General features: G+C 42.1%; 1 non-coding gene across 1 annotated transcript; it reads left to right on the top strand.

The window, feature by feature from the left end:
- The first annotated feature begins 12,197 nt into the window (after positions 1 to 12,197).
- Positions 12,198 to 12,304, top strand: LOC130497946 (small nucleolar RNA R71). The gene has a single exon (XR_008936987.1). It is a non-coding gene; the product is annotated as a small nucleolar RNA R71 (small nucleolar RNA).
- The last annotated feature ends 668 nt before the right edge of the window (positions 12,305 to 12,972 follow it).

Raw genomic sequence — 12,972 nt, 5'->3', positions numbered from 1 at the left:
TGTCAAAATCCTTATTGCGTTGCAATCCGTAGTCGTTTCCGGAAATGACATCGATCGTGTCGATCGATTTGAACAATCTGGTGTCGATCGACTTAGTGAACTTTCCACTTCGAAGTCTCCCTTTTGGAGCTTGTCATGCTTCACCACTTGCCAGAAATCATCATCTATGATGACATTCACGTGGTGTTTCATGCTTCCTTCTTGTACTTCCTTAGAAGCTTCAGTTCTCTTGATAGAGTCTTCAGTCTGAACAATTTTTGTTTCAAGCTTCCTAACTTGAGTACAAATGGTATTTATCCTTGTGTTCAGATTTTTGAAGACAGAGTCAATCTTTCCATTGAAGGCCACTGTATGCTTCTGCTGTCCTTCAAGAACTCTGTCAATCATGGCGTCAATCTTACTCTCCTGGGTGGGTGGTGGTGGGTATTGGTAAGATGAATTCCCATAGTTTCTGATTTTGTTGAAGGGTTTCTGATACTGAGAACTTTGGTTGTAGTTACTCTTCTGGCCACAACCAAAAAAGTTCCTTTTGCCATTCTGGTTTCCAGACCTCTGAAATCCAGTACCTCCATTGTAATTCACATATTCTTCTGAATCAGCATATCTAGTCTCTCCTTCCTCAGCTGAGCAGACTTGCTTCCTCAGAAGCTCATGTACAGCTTGTAACTTAGCTCTGACTTCACTCATCTGTTTGTCCCCAATGGCTGCAACCGATTTCTTCTTATTAGAGTCAGTGTTCTTTGTGCTGCTGCTGTTGGCTAGGTTCTCAATAAGTCTCACAACCTCTATTGGATTCCTAGTGTTCAAGTTTCCCTCACTAGCTTTATCAAGATCCATCTGATACCTCAAGGCGATACCTCTGTAGAAAGTGCTTAGCAGCTGCACTTCATTGAATCCATGGTGTGGACAGTCTCGCTGGAAGAACTTAAATCTGATCCATGCGTCCTTACAAGTCTCACCAGACTTCTGCGCGAAAGTGGCGATTTTGCTCCTTAAGTCTTCAGCACGTGCCTCATCAAAGAAATTATGCAGGAAGGCATTTTTTATGTCGGCCCAGGATGTCAATGATTGTGTAGGTAGCTGCTTAAGCCAGTGTGAAGCTTCTCTAATTCGTGAGTATTTGAAGAGCTTGAAAAGTAGGTAGTCCTCATGGACTCCATCCATATGAATAGCAGCTATAAGATCCTCGAACCTCTCCAGATGGTCCATAGGATGCTCGTGTGATAACCCAGCATAGGGTATCTGCGACACGAATGAATAGTACTGAGGCTTGAGCCCGAAGTTCGGCTTCTGAATCTCTGGAAGTCGATTAGCTGATCTGTTGGTGTAGTACTCATCAGGACGATTGTAGTCTGCCAATGATCGTGTTTGAGCTTCTTCTGTAGCCTCAGCTTCTGGCTCAAGGATTACGTTTCCCTATGCATCTAGCTTCTGACCTGTTGCATTACGCAGATGACCATCCTGGCCATACAGGTTTCCATTCTCGCTCTGCGTGAGAATAACAATCGCAACCATGCCTCGCGGATTAGTATCGATCGATGTATGGTGTGTAGTGTCGAACGATGTAGAGCAGCGTAGTGTATCGGTCAACGGTGGTGTATGAGTATCGGTCGACGGTTGAACGTGAATATCAGTTGACAGTGCGGCGGTTCTGTCGATCGATGCAGAGCGTAGGTCTTTGCGGATTGAACGTTCCAAGTGTGCATGATCTTCTGAGAATAGTAGTTGATTTTCCTTACTGCTTCTGGTACTGTTGGGCATGTACCTGAAAAGACAAGAAAAAATTTTATTCAGAAAAGAGGGTGAAAGAAAAAGAAAAACCTAAAATTGATAAAATTAAATCTAATGGCGATCAAAGCTCCCCGGCAACGGCGCCAAATTTGATACCACTCAAATTACCCTAAAAAGTGCTTTAATCTCTCAAACAAAAGGTTCAGCTGTAGTACTTAGGGATCAAATCACGAGGAGATAGAGAACCAATTAAATCTAATTAATTAATCATTCCTAGGTGAAGTTGGTTTTTATGAAGGAAATGTAAAATAACAATCATAATTGAGCAAGGTAGTTGCTCTACTAACAATATGATGGTTCTTTATAAGATAAGGAAGAGTGTTAGACATAGGGCTTTTATTCAGGTATTGGGGATTATAATGTCTATAGATGCCTAACAGGTTGTTTGCATGATGTTATAGAACTCAGCCGCTTAACAATCAGTGATGTCTCACTAGTTAAATAACTAGATCTCTGATCTCAACTATCGTCTGTTGACCAGAAAAAGAGTCGATCGATATCCCTACACCTTTCGCATCGCCGATCGATTGTCCAGTCGGGATATCGATTGACGGCTTCTAGATATGCCTAGGCGCGAGCCGATAAAGAACACTAGGTCTCAAAGAGGGCTCTCGCTCTTCTCAACAGGAGACAAGCTAGTTCAAATAGATAATTCAAGATCTAAACATCCTACTGATCTATGTTCTAGTTAGCTAATTTAGAACAAGCAAAGGGTACAATCCATTTGATGAATATCACAACTTAGCAAGTATAGTTTAGGGCTAATCCCACTAACCTATTTAAACCATAGATCTAACAAGTAGACTACTCAGACATGACTAAGCAATTCATAACACAAGATATGTAAAGAAATTGCATTAGATAGAGAATAGAAAACAAATGGAATTCAATCACAAATCTCTCAATGATATCTCTCCAATCTCTCTCAAAACTTAGAACAAAAGTAAAACTCTAGCTATCTCTCTCACACTCTCTGCTTGCTTGCTTTCGCTTGCCGTCAAAAACACTTAGGCAGGGTATTTAAGCATTTCTATTAGGTTAAAAACTCGTCAGGGGTAATCTCGTAATTTGGTGAATCCTTGGTGAAGTGATATACCATCGATTTTACCCGTTTTCTACCATGGTATACTAGTGTTTTATTATATATTTAATCTGTTTTCTAGCCTGTTAGGTATGTTTTCAGGTTAAGGAGCGTTTCGTGATAAAGTGATGTTTTTGGAGCATTTTGGAATGCAAGAGATGATTCACCCGAGTTGACCATTCAAGACCAAGTCGGAAGTCAACATTGCGATAAGAATCGATCGATACTCATCCTGAGTTGTCGATCGATGTAGCTGAGAAGATCCGCGTACTAGAAGATTATAATCGATCGATACACATCCAGTGTTGTCGATCGATATCGAGGACGAAATGGTTTAGCCGACTACTTCACCAAAACTTCACCAAATTACGAGATTGCCCCTGACGAGTTTTTAACCTAATGGAAATGTATAAATATTCTTGTTAAGTGTTTTTGACGGCAACCTTCGAAAGAAGCAAGCTTTGAGAGTCTAAGCAGAGAGTGTGGGAGAGAGACTAGAGTTTTACTTGTTTTTGAGAGATTGGAGAGATTTCTCATCTCCTTTTGTATTTCTTCTTTATTCTATCTATGCAATTCTTTCATCTATCTATTGTCATGAATTGCTTAGCTATGTCTGAGTAGTCTACTTTTTAGATCTAGGGTTTAAATAGGTTTGTGGGATTAGCCCCAAACTATAATTTCTAAGTTGTGATACTCATCAAATAGATTGCACCCTAAGCTTGTTCTAGAGTAGCTAACTAGAATATAGATCACTAGGATCTTTGATATCTTGAATTATCTATTTGAACTAGCATCTTCTGGAGAAGAGCTAACCGTCCTCCTTGAGATCTAGTGTTCATTATCGGCTCGCGCCTAGGCATATCTAGAAGCCGTCGATCGATATCCCGACAGGTGAATCGATCGCCGAGCGAAAGGTGTATCGATCGATATCTCTAAAGGATGTCGATCGACTCTTTTTTTGTGTCAACATACAACAGTTGAGGCCAGAGATCTAGATTATTTAACCAGTGATACATCACTGAGAGTTAAGCGACTGAGTTATATAGTATCATGCAAGCAACTTGTTAGGCATTTATAGATATTATAATCTTCATTCCTGAATAAAAGCCCTAAGTCTAGCACTCTTTATCACATTTAAACAACCCATCATATTGTTAGTTAGAGCAACTACATTGCTCATTTTAGGAATTGCTATTTTTATTTCCATCATTAAAACCAACTTTACCTAAGATTGATTAGTAGATTTTATTTAATTGGTTCCCTAGATCCTCATGATTCAATCCTTAAGTACTACAGCTGTACCTCTTATTTGAGAGAGTAAGCTCTACTGGGTAATTTGAGCACTATCAAATTTGGCGCCGTTGCCGGGGAGTTTTGATCGCCATTAGATTTAATCTTATTAATCTTAGGTTTTTCTTTTTACCCCTTTTCTGATTAAAATTTTTCTTGTCTTTTCAGGTACATGCCCAGCTGTACCAGAAGCAACAGGGGAAATCAACTACTATTCTCAAAAGATCCTGCACACTTGGAACGCTCAATCAGCAAGTACCGTCGACTGATACTCACGTTCAACCGTCGACCGACACTCAGACAACACCGTCGACCGATATCGTTCGCCGATCCACATCGTTCACAACTACTCACCGTACATCGATTGATACTACCCCGCGAAGCATGGTCGCGATTGTTATTCTCACGCAGGGCGAGAATGGAAACATGTATGAACAAGATGGTCATCTGCGTAATGCAACAGGTTAGAAGCTAGATGCACAGGGAAACATAATCCCTGAGCCTGAAGCTGAGGCTACATGAGAAGCTCAAACACGATCGTTGGCAGACTACAATCGTCCAGACGAGTACTACACCAACATATAAGCTATTCGACTTCCAGAGATTCAAAAGCCGAACTTCGAGCTCAAGCCTCAGTACTACTCTCTCGTGTCTCAGATACCTTATTCTGGGTTATCACACGAGCATCCTATGGACCATCTAGAGAGGTTCGAGGATCTTATCGCTGATATTCGTATGGATGGAGTCCCTGAGGACTACCTATTCTGCAAGCTCTTCAAATACTTACTGATTGGAGAAGCTTCACACTGGCTCAAGCAGCTACCTACATGATCACTGACATCCTGGGCCGACATCAAAAACGCCTTCCTGCGTAATTTCTTTGATGAGGCACGCGCTGATGACTTAAGGAGCAAAACCGCCACTTTGGCGTAAAAGCCGAGTGAGACTTTTAAAGACGTGTGGATCAGATTTAAGTTCTTCCAGCGAGACTGTCCACACCATGGATTTAATGAAGTGCAGCTGCTAAGCACTTTCTACAGAGGTATCGCCTTGAGGTATCAGAAGGCTCTTGATACTGCTAGCAAGGAGAACTTCAACACTAGGAATCCAATAGAGGCTGTGATACTTATTGAGAACCTAGCCAACAGCAGCAACACCAAGAACACTGACTCTGACAAGAAGAAATCGGTTGCAGCTATCGGGGAAGACAAGATGAATGAAGTCAGAGCCAAGATAGACGCTTTACATGCATTTCTAGGGCAGCCAGTCTGCTCAGCTGAAGAAGGAGAGGCTAGAGAAGATGATACAGAGGAAGATGTGAACTACATTGGAGGTACTGGATTTCAGAGATATGGAAACCAAAGTGGAAACATAAACTTTTTTGCCAGTTGTCAGAAGAGTAACTACAACCAGAATTCACAGTATCAGAAACCCTTCACCAACACCAGGAACTACGGCAACTCAGCTTACCAAAACCCCCCACCACCACCCAGGAGAGTAAGTTTGATGCCATGACTGATAGAGTTCTAGAAGGTCAGCAGAAGCTTACAGTAGACTTCAATGGGAAGATTGACTCTGTCTTCAACAATCTGACCACAAGGATAGACACCATTTGCACTCAAGTCAAGAAACTTGAGACACAGATTGTCCAGACTGAAGACTTTATCAGGAGAATTGGAACTTCTAAGGAAGTAGGGGAAGGAAATAGGAAACACCACGTGAATACCATTATAGATGATGATTTCTGGCAAGTGGTGAAACAGGAGAAGCTGATATACCATGGATTTTACCCATTTTTACCCATGGTATATAAGTGTTTTATATACTATTTATTATGTATTGGAGTCTATTGAGAGTATTTACAGGTTCAAGGACGATTTGGAGAAATATGATGATTTTGGTGCCTTTTGGAGTCTTTCGCAGTGCAGGACTGCACAGACGCTTCAGATGTTTAGCTCTCTATGGAGACTTTCCCACCATTGGATTTATCCCATATTTGGACACAAGCTATATCTTTGACTTAGCTTTCCGATGCCACCGGTTTGAGATCAATACAACGGTTAGATCGGAAGTTATGCCCGTTTTACTGAAGAGTGGTCAGTCTGCCTCGCGAGAGGAAGCTGCCAAGAAGAAGATTGTATGTCGATCGACACAGCACACTGCATGTCGATCGACAGGGACATTAGAATGTGGGCTGAGTATATTTCATGACCGACTGAAGCCCAGGAGTCACCACAAAGTTACCAAAATACCCTTGACGACCAGAAACCCTATTTATATTATTTCTAAGCCATTGTTGACGGCTACGCTTTAGACGTTTTCTACGCTATCTTATTTTCATTGTTTCTCTTAGGAGAGAATGGAGGAACTCCTTGAGAGTCCTCCTGGAACTCCTTTGCTTTTGGTTTTACTTATCTATTGTATTTCTATCTATTCATCTATGATTTCTGTGACATACTTCATGTCTGAATAGATCCACCAGTTAGATCTAAGGTTCAGATAGGTTTGTGGGATTAGCCCCAAACTATACTTGCTAAGTTGTGATATTCATCAAATGGATTGAACTCTATGCTTGTTTTAGATTAGCTAACTAGAACCAGATCACTAGGATCTTTGATATCTTGAATTATCCATTTGAGCTTGCCTGTCTCCCGTTGAGAAGAACGACAGTTCCTCCTTGAGACATTGTGGTCATATCCGGTTTGCGCCTAGGCAGGGTATTTAAGCATTTCTATTAGGTTAAAAACTCGTCAGGGATAATCTCGTAATTTGGTGAATCCTTGGTGAAGTGATATACCATGGATTTTACCCGTTTTCTACTATGGTATACTAGTGTTTTATTATATATTTAATCTGTTTTTTAGCCTGTTAGGTATGTTTTCAGGTTCAGGAGCGTTTCGTGATAAAGTGATGTTTTTGGAGCATTTTGGAATGCAAGAGATGATACACCCGAGTTGACCATTCAAGACCAATTCGGAAGTCAACATTGCGATAAGAATCGATCGATACTCATCCTGAGTTGTCGATCGATGTAGCTGAGAAGATCCGCGTACTAGAAGATTATAATCGATCGATACACATCCAGTGTTGTCGATCGATATCGAGGACGAAATTGTTTAGCCGACTACTTCACCAAGACTTCACCAAATTACGAGATTGCCCCTGACGAGTTTTTAACCTAATGGAAATGCATAAATATTCCTCTTAAGTGTTTTTGACGGCAACCTTCGAAAGAAGCAAGCTTTGAGAGTCTAAGCAGAGAGTGTGGGAGAGAGACTAGAGTTTTACTTATTTTTGAGAGATTGGAGAGATTTCTCATCTTCTTTTGTATTTCTTCTTTATTCTATATATGCAATTCTTTCATCTATCTATTGTCATGAATTGCTTAGCTATGTCTGAGTAGTCTACTTGTTAGATCTAGGGTTTAAATAGGTTTGTGGGATTAGCCCCAAACTATAATTTCTAAGTTGTGATACTGATATTCGTGTTCACGCACACCAATTAACCTAATGTGCACACTACCATAATCGAATGGTATGTCGATGTAGCACTTTAGGATCGAATCCACAGAGACCAACTATTACACTTTATTTTTATGGGATCAATATCAAGCTAAAACAATGATGGGGGTTTTGAGTTTTGTAACAAGCAGCAAATAAAATAAATGTAAATTCAATTTAAAGAAAAGCCAGCCTAGGGTTACTTCATCGGGTGTCAATACTTATGAGCTAAACAATTATTCAAGTGCTAATAAGAACAGTCTAGAACTCGGATCACTCAAGTAGAACAGTCCACTGTCGTAGTACTGCTCCCTATGCTGATCGATCTCACCGTCTAACTGTCGTTGAGGTGAGAAGCGATCGCAAGCAATAGAGATCAAGTCCGATAGGTTCACAAAACACCCTAATATCTACTTTCGCTGATTAGGGATGCAATGCTCATTCAAAACAGATCTAACAACCTATTACACGGTTAATGAACAGGTTAAACCTATGATCTAACATTAAGCGGCCAGTTTAATGCAAGCAATAAGAACAGTTATGAATGAAGACAATCAATGGATTCACTTATCTATGTTTAGCTCACGAAATCAACACCCTAGAACCCTAGACAAGCTAGCCGACTACTCAGCCATGATACAAGAAAAGACAAGCATCAATACTGAATAATACTGCATAAAATAACAGAAACAAGAGATAGGGTTCAGGGGTTCTTCTCTATGGAGAGAGATAGCCTTCTCCCTTTACAAAGTAGCAAATCCCAAAGTAAAAAGCTCTAGAGTCTGTTTCTCTATGAAAAGTAGCGTAGTATGATGTAGAAAAATAGAAAAAGAAGTTATCTCAACAGCCACAGGCGGCCAGAGAGAAAAAGAGGATAATTAGGGCAAATCCCGAGATGTTGTATTTTCCTTATTCGTCGGAACAACCGCGGGATCACTCCGTCTGCTTGTTCCGCTTGATCGGGAACAATCATCAGACTGTTCTGCGTGAAAATCACCAAACTGCACTGTTTTCTGCTTCTTTTGTTCCAGCAGGTCCATCTCCTATCCAGTGCAACTCCAGACCTGTAATGACTCGAAAAGGACTAGAAAGACTCGATAAAGACTTGAAAACCAATTAGAAAACATATATACAATGATGTATAAAACACCATATATCAATTCCCCCAGACTTAGATCCTTGTTTGTCCTCGAACAAGACCAAGTATCAAGAACAGAGAGAAAGGTTTGAAAGTGTGGGAACTCTCCTATTCTCAGCAACCATACCTTAACCACGAATCTCTGAACCATACAAGCAGTAAACTATGACAACACACCCTTACCAAAACCCCACTGACTGTTGTTCGAAAATCGGCTCCATACTCTACATCTCAAACCTGAAAAAACAACACTATCGAGACAGAACTCCCTACATTCATTATAGAGCAGCGTGAGCTTCTCATCACAGGCACTATTCAGGGTAGACGGGCTAGGTGTGGAACAGGCTAATTTTATGGTGGAGTTAAAGAGTGTTTAGGGGCTACCAACTTTTCGTAGTGGATGCAGATATCGCGCAAAATAGTCGTGAGAGGACGGCTCCATTGATGTCCACAGCCCCTTACTCGTTTTGCTATCTCAGGAGCTGCTATCTCAGGAGCGACTGTTCTTTTCGTTCGGGAACAATCATCAGACTGCTCCGCTCATCTGTCTGCTCCTCATCCCTTCATATTGATACCTACTCTTCTGCTCGACCTTCCCAATGGCTCGTGTATCCTGAATTCTTCTCCTTCTCCATCACCATATGCTAAATAAAATGAAAGATTTTTTTTTTTCTAATGATGGTGGGGGTGACGAAGAAGGAGGTAACATGTGATGTTTGGATTGCCACTGGTGGTTCTTCTGGTTCAAATCATTCTGGTTCTCCACCCATGTTCTTGCACAGCTCATTGGCTATGGAGCGGTTCCTCCCTTAATCTGCTTGTTCTCCTTCTGACTGAATCTGCGCAGTAGTAACGAGTAAGAGGCTGCGTCGATCCTTTCCTCTCCGACCTTTTTGCACATATCTGCACATATAACACTGAAAAACAAATGCATGAAGGTGGAATAAAGGCTAAGGTTCAGGGTGGGAACTAGCTAAAGATGAGCTAGCCACTCAGGAACAACAAGATGGATAGAAAGAATAAGAAGTCCTGAGTGTAGTTCTCGTTTCCCTGATCTAGTGCCCATAACAAGAAGAATTTCAGTCAAGATTAGGTTCAAGTTATTTGGAGTTAAGTCTACCCAGTGTAACCTGATCGGCTGAGAACTTCTGGAGAATCAAGTGAGATATGTCAGGGTGTTCCGGGTCCACATGTGTGTCTTTCGCCACTGCTAAGGTCACTGAATAAGACAACTAAAGCACGAGGTGGTTAGTGATCAACACAGAATAAGGTCCTAATTCCCACAAACTTTGACTGACTCGATCCTAAAAATTGACTCAAACTGACTCAAGAGAAAAACAAAAGAAAGAAACGAGTTAGTAAACGACGAAGACCCTCCCCCAGACTTACTTCACAACGTCTCGGTGTGAAAATAAATCAGAGAGAAGGTGAAAACAAGAATTTACAATTTTTTTGGTCGAGATACTTACCTGGAGCGGGTGCTCCGAAAAATTCTGGGTGTTATGTCGCCAGATTTTCACCTGGGCGGTTGTTCTTGGCTCCTGCAGAACAGGGAGCTCCGTTTCTGCAACCCAGAATTTTTCGAAGTATCTCGAATTTTTCTGCTTTTTTACCTGAAACTCAATAAACTAAAACGAAAATAAGCAAACAAAAACAAAACCAAGTTATATTTACACTTACCAGTGGGTTGCCTCCCACCAAGCGCTTGGTTAAAGTCACTAGCTTGACTTGGTGACAGGGATCAGTCGGGTTGAGCATGAGGGCTTGTTCCAAAACAAGCTCCACAATCAGACATGTTCAGCTTCAAAACTCTGCTCAACAACCCTTTCACAGCAGCTTCTCCTTTCTCTTTCAGCTCATCAGTGAGAATAACTCTGACTTTAGAGAAAGGTTTAGAGGTACCCTTGCACTTTACCTCATACTCAATGGATTTCTCATCACACCAGTGAGGTGTCAAAGTCATAGTAGGATCTCCTTTGACCCTTTTCTTCTGGATTTTCTCTTTCACCCTTGCATTCCCACTGAGTTTCTTGGTATCAGTGTGAGGATCTCCATTCAAGACTTCTTGAACTCACTGTTTTTACCAAGCTCCTTCCTTGGAACAACCATCAACTTTTCTCCACTGAACACTAAGATGCAAGAGGCGTGTAGTTTCTGAAATCTGGTGGGAACAGCCTCATAGAAGACATTCTTGTTGATGTGGGAGAAGGAGACTCTCTTATTAGGCATATCAAAGATTGCTCCCACTGTAGCCATAAATTCCCTTCCTAAGATCAAAGGCATTTCATGATCTTGTTCATCTCAACAATCTGAAATTCAGTATGGAGAACACAGTCCCCAACTTGGACAGGAAGATTGCGAATGGTGCCATAAGGAACTGCTCTGGAAGAGTTTGCAAAAGTCAGAGTCACCTGAGAAGGCTCAACTTCAGTAATGCACAACTTGTCTACAATCGCTTTTGAGACAAGATTCACACAAGATCCGGAGTCACAAAGAGCTTCCTCAAATTTTACTCCAGCAATGGAACATGGAAAAGCAAATTTTCCAGGGTCATCAACCTTAGGCAACACCTTCAGGTGTCTAGGTGGAATCGGATAGGGAACCTTAGGAACATAGACTCGCACTGGTGGAATATCAGTAGATCCGTCGGGAGCGGGAGCAGTCGCGGGAGCAGTCACTCTAGAGCTAGCAGACTGCTCTGTTCTCTGTTCTGCGTCCAAAACAGTCTCAGCGAACAGTTGTTCCGCTTGTTTTTCCTCAGATTTCTCACGTCTCTGCTCGGTTGCATTACAGTGCTCAACCCTAGGATTCATCAAACTTTTTCCACGAATGATCTCTTGCTGTCTTTTAACAGTTTCAGCAGTTTGAGCAAGCTGAACATCAATCCTCTTTATGTGGTTGCTCACAGTATCATATTTTGAATTCAGCTCGGTTAACATGCTGTCCATCCTGGTGTTGATGTCTGTGGTAACCTGATTCAGTGCCTTGACCTGAAGTTGCTGGCTCCGGAACATCTGCTGCATCATAATGTTCAGATTTTTCAGATCATCTGGCGGACTGTTCCCTGCAGTCGGAGCATTCGCGGCTGGAACAACTTGCTGATTGCTCTGCGGGATGGTGTTCTGATACCCAGATCCTTGTGCCTGGTTGTTCTGCAGTAGCTGATCGACCTTAGCTGTCAGCTCATCAATTTTCTGGGTGTGTACACTGTTGACTTCCTTGGAGCGATCGCTCTTCTGGTTCTCATTGGTTGAGCTAGCTGCCATGTTCTCAATCAGCTTGAGCGCTCCATTAGTGGTCTGAGTCATGAAGTCTCCATTGCTCGAAGAGTTTAGAGCACCTTGAAAATTTCCAGTCCACCCCATCATAGAAAATGCCCAGGAGGTAATCATCATCAAATCCATGGTGAGGACATTCTCTCTGGTAGTCATTGAAGCGCTCCCATGCGTCACAAAAAGGCTCATCATGGAGCTGTCTGAATGAGGTGATCTTGTTCCTCAATGTAGCTGTTCTCGCCTTAGAGTAGAAATGGTTGAGGAACGCTGATCGGACCTGTTCCCACGAAGTGAGAGAGCCGGTAGGGAGAGATTTCAACCACCGTGCAGCTTTTCCATCAAGAGAGAATGGGAATAGCATGCACTTGATGTAGTCTGGTGGCACACCATTCGCACGAGTGAAACTGCAAACTTTTTCGAAATTCTCAATATACTCCATTGGAATTTCTGCAGAGAGACCAGAAAACACTTTTCGCTGCACCAGATCAATCAGAGCAGGCTTGATCTCGAAGTCCTGCCGGGTGCAAGTGGAGGAACAATGGCAGAGCGCGTAGTAGGAATGTTCCGCGGAAGGTTTCTCTCCCCGATTGGAACAGTCTGCGCTGCTTGTTCCTGCCGCGCGAGAGCAGCCTGTTGAGCAGATTGTTCTGCAGCTGCTTGCTGAGCTTGGATGGTCTGCTGCATCTGAAGCATCTGCTGTTGCATCAGTTGCATTGCTGCAGCGAGATCATCCTGATGACCGTGATCACCCATGGTGGTGTCAGTAGGCCTTGGCTGTTGTCTGTTCTGATTTTCTAAACCTTGCGATCTCCTGCAACAAAGAGAAAAGAGCAAGTTAGAGGTCTTAGACTAAATAAATAACCGAAAAATAAAGGTAAAAAGATGGTCCCCGGCAAC

Source organism: Raphanus sativus, chromosome 1, assembly GCF_000801105.2.
Source record: "Raphanus sativus cultivar WK10039 chromosome 1, ASM80110v3, whole genome shotgun sequence".
Lineage (NCBI taxonomy): Eukaryota > Viridiplantae > Streptophyta > Magnoliopsida > Brassicales > Brassicaceae > Raphanus > Raphanus sativus.
Note: the sequence above shows the minus strand (reverse complement) of the source record. Positions and strands in the feature narration are given on the sequence as shown.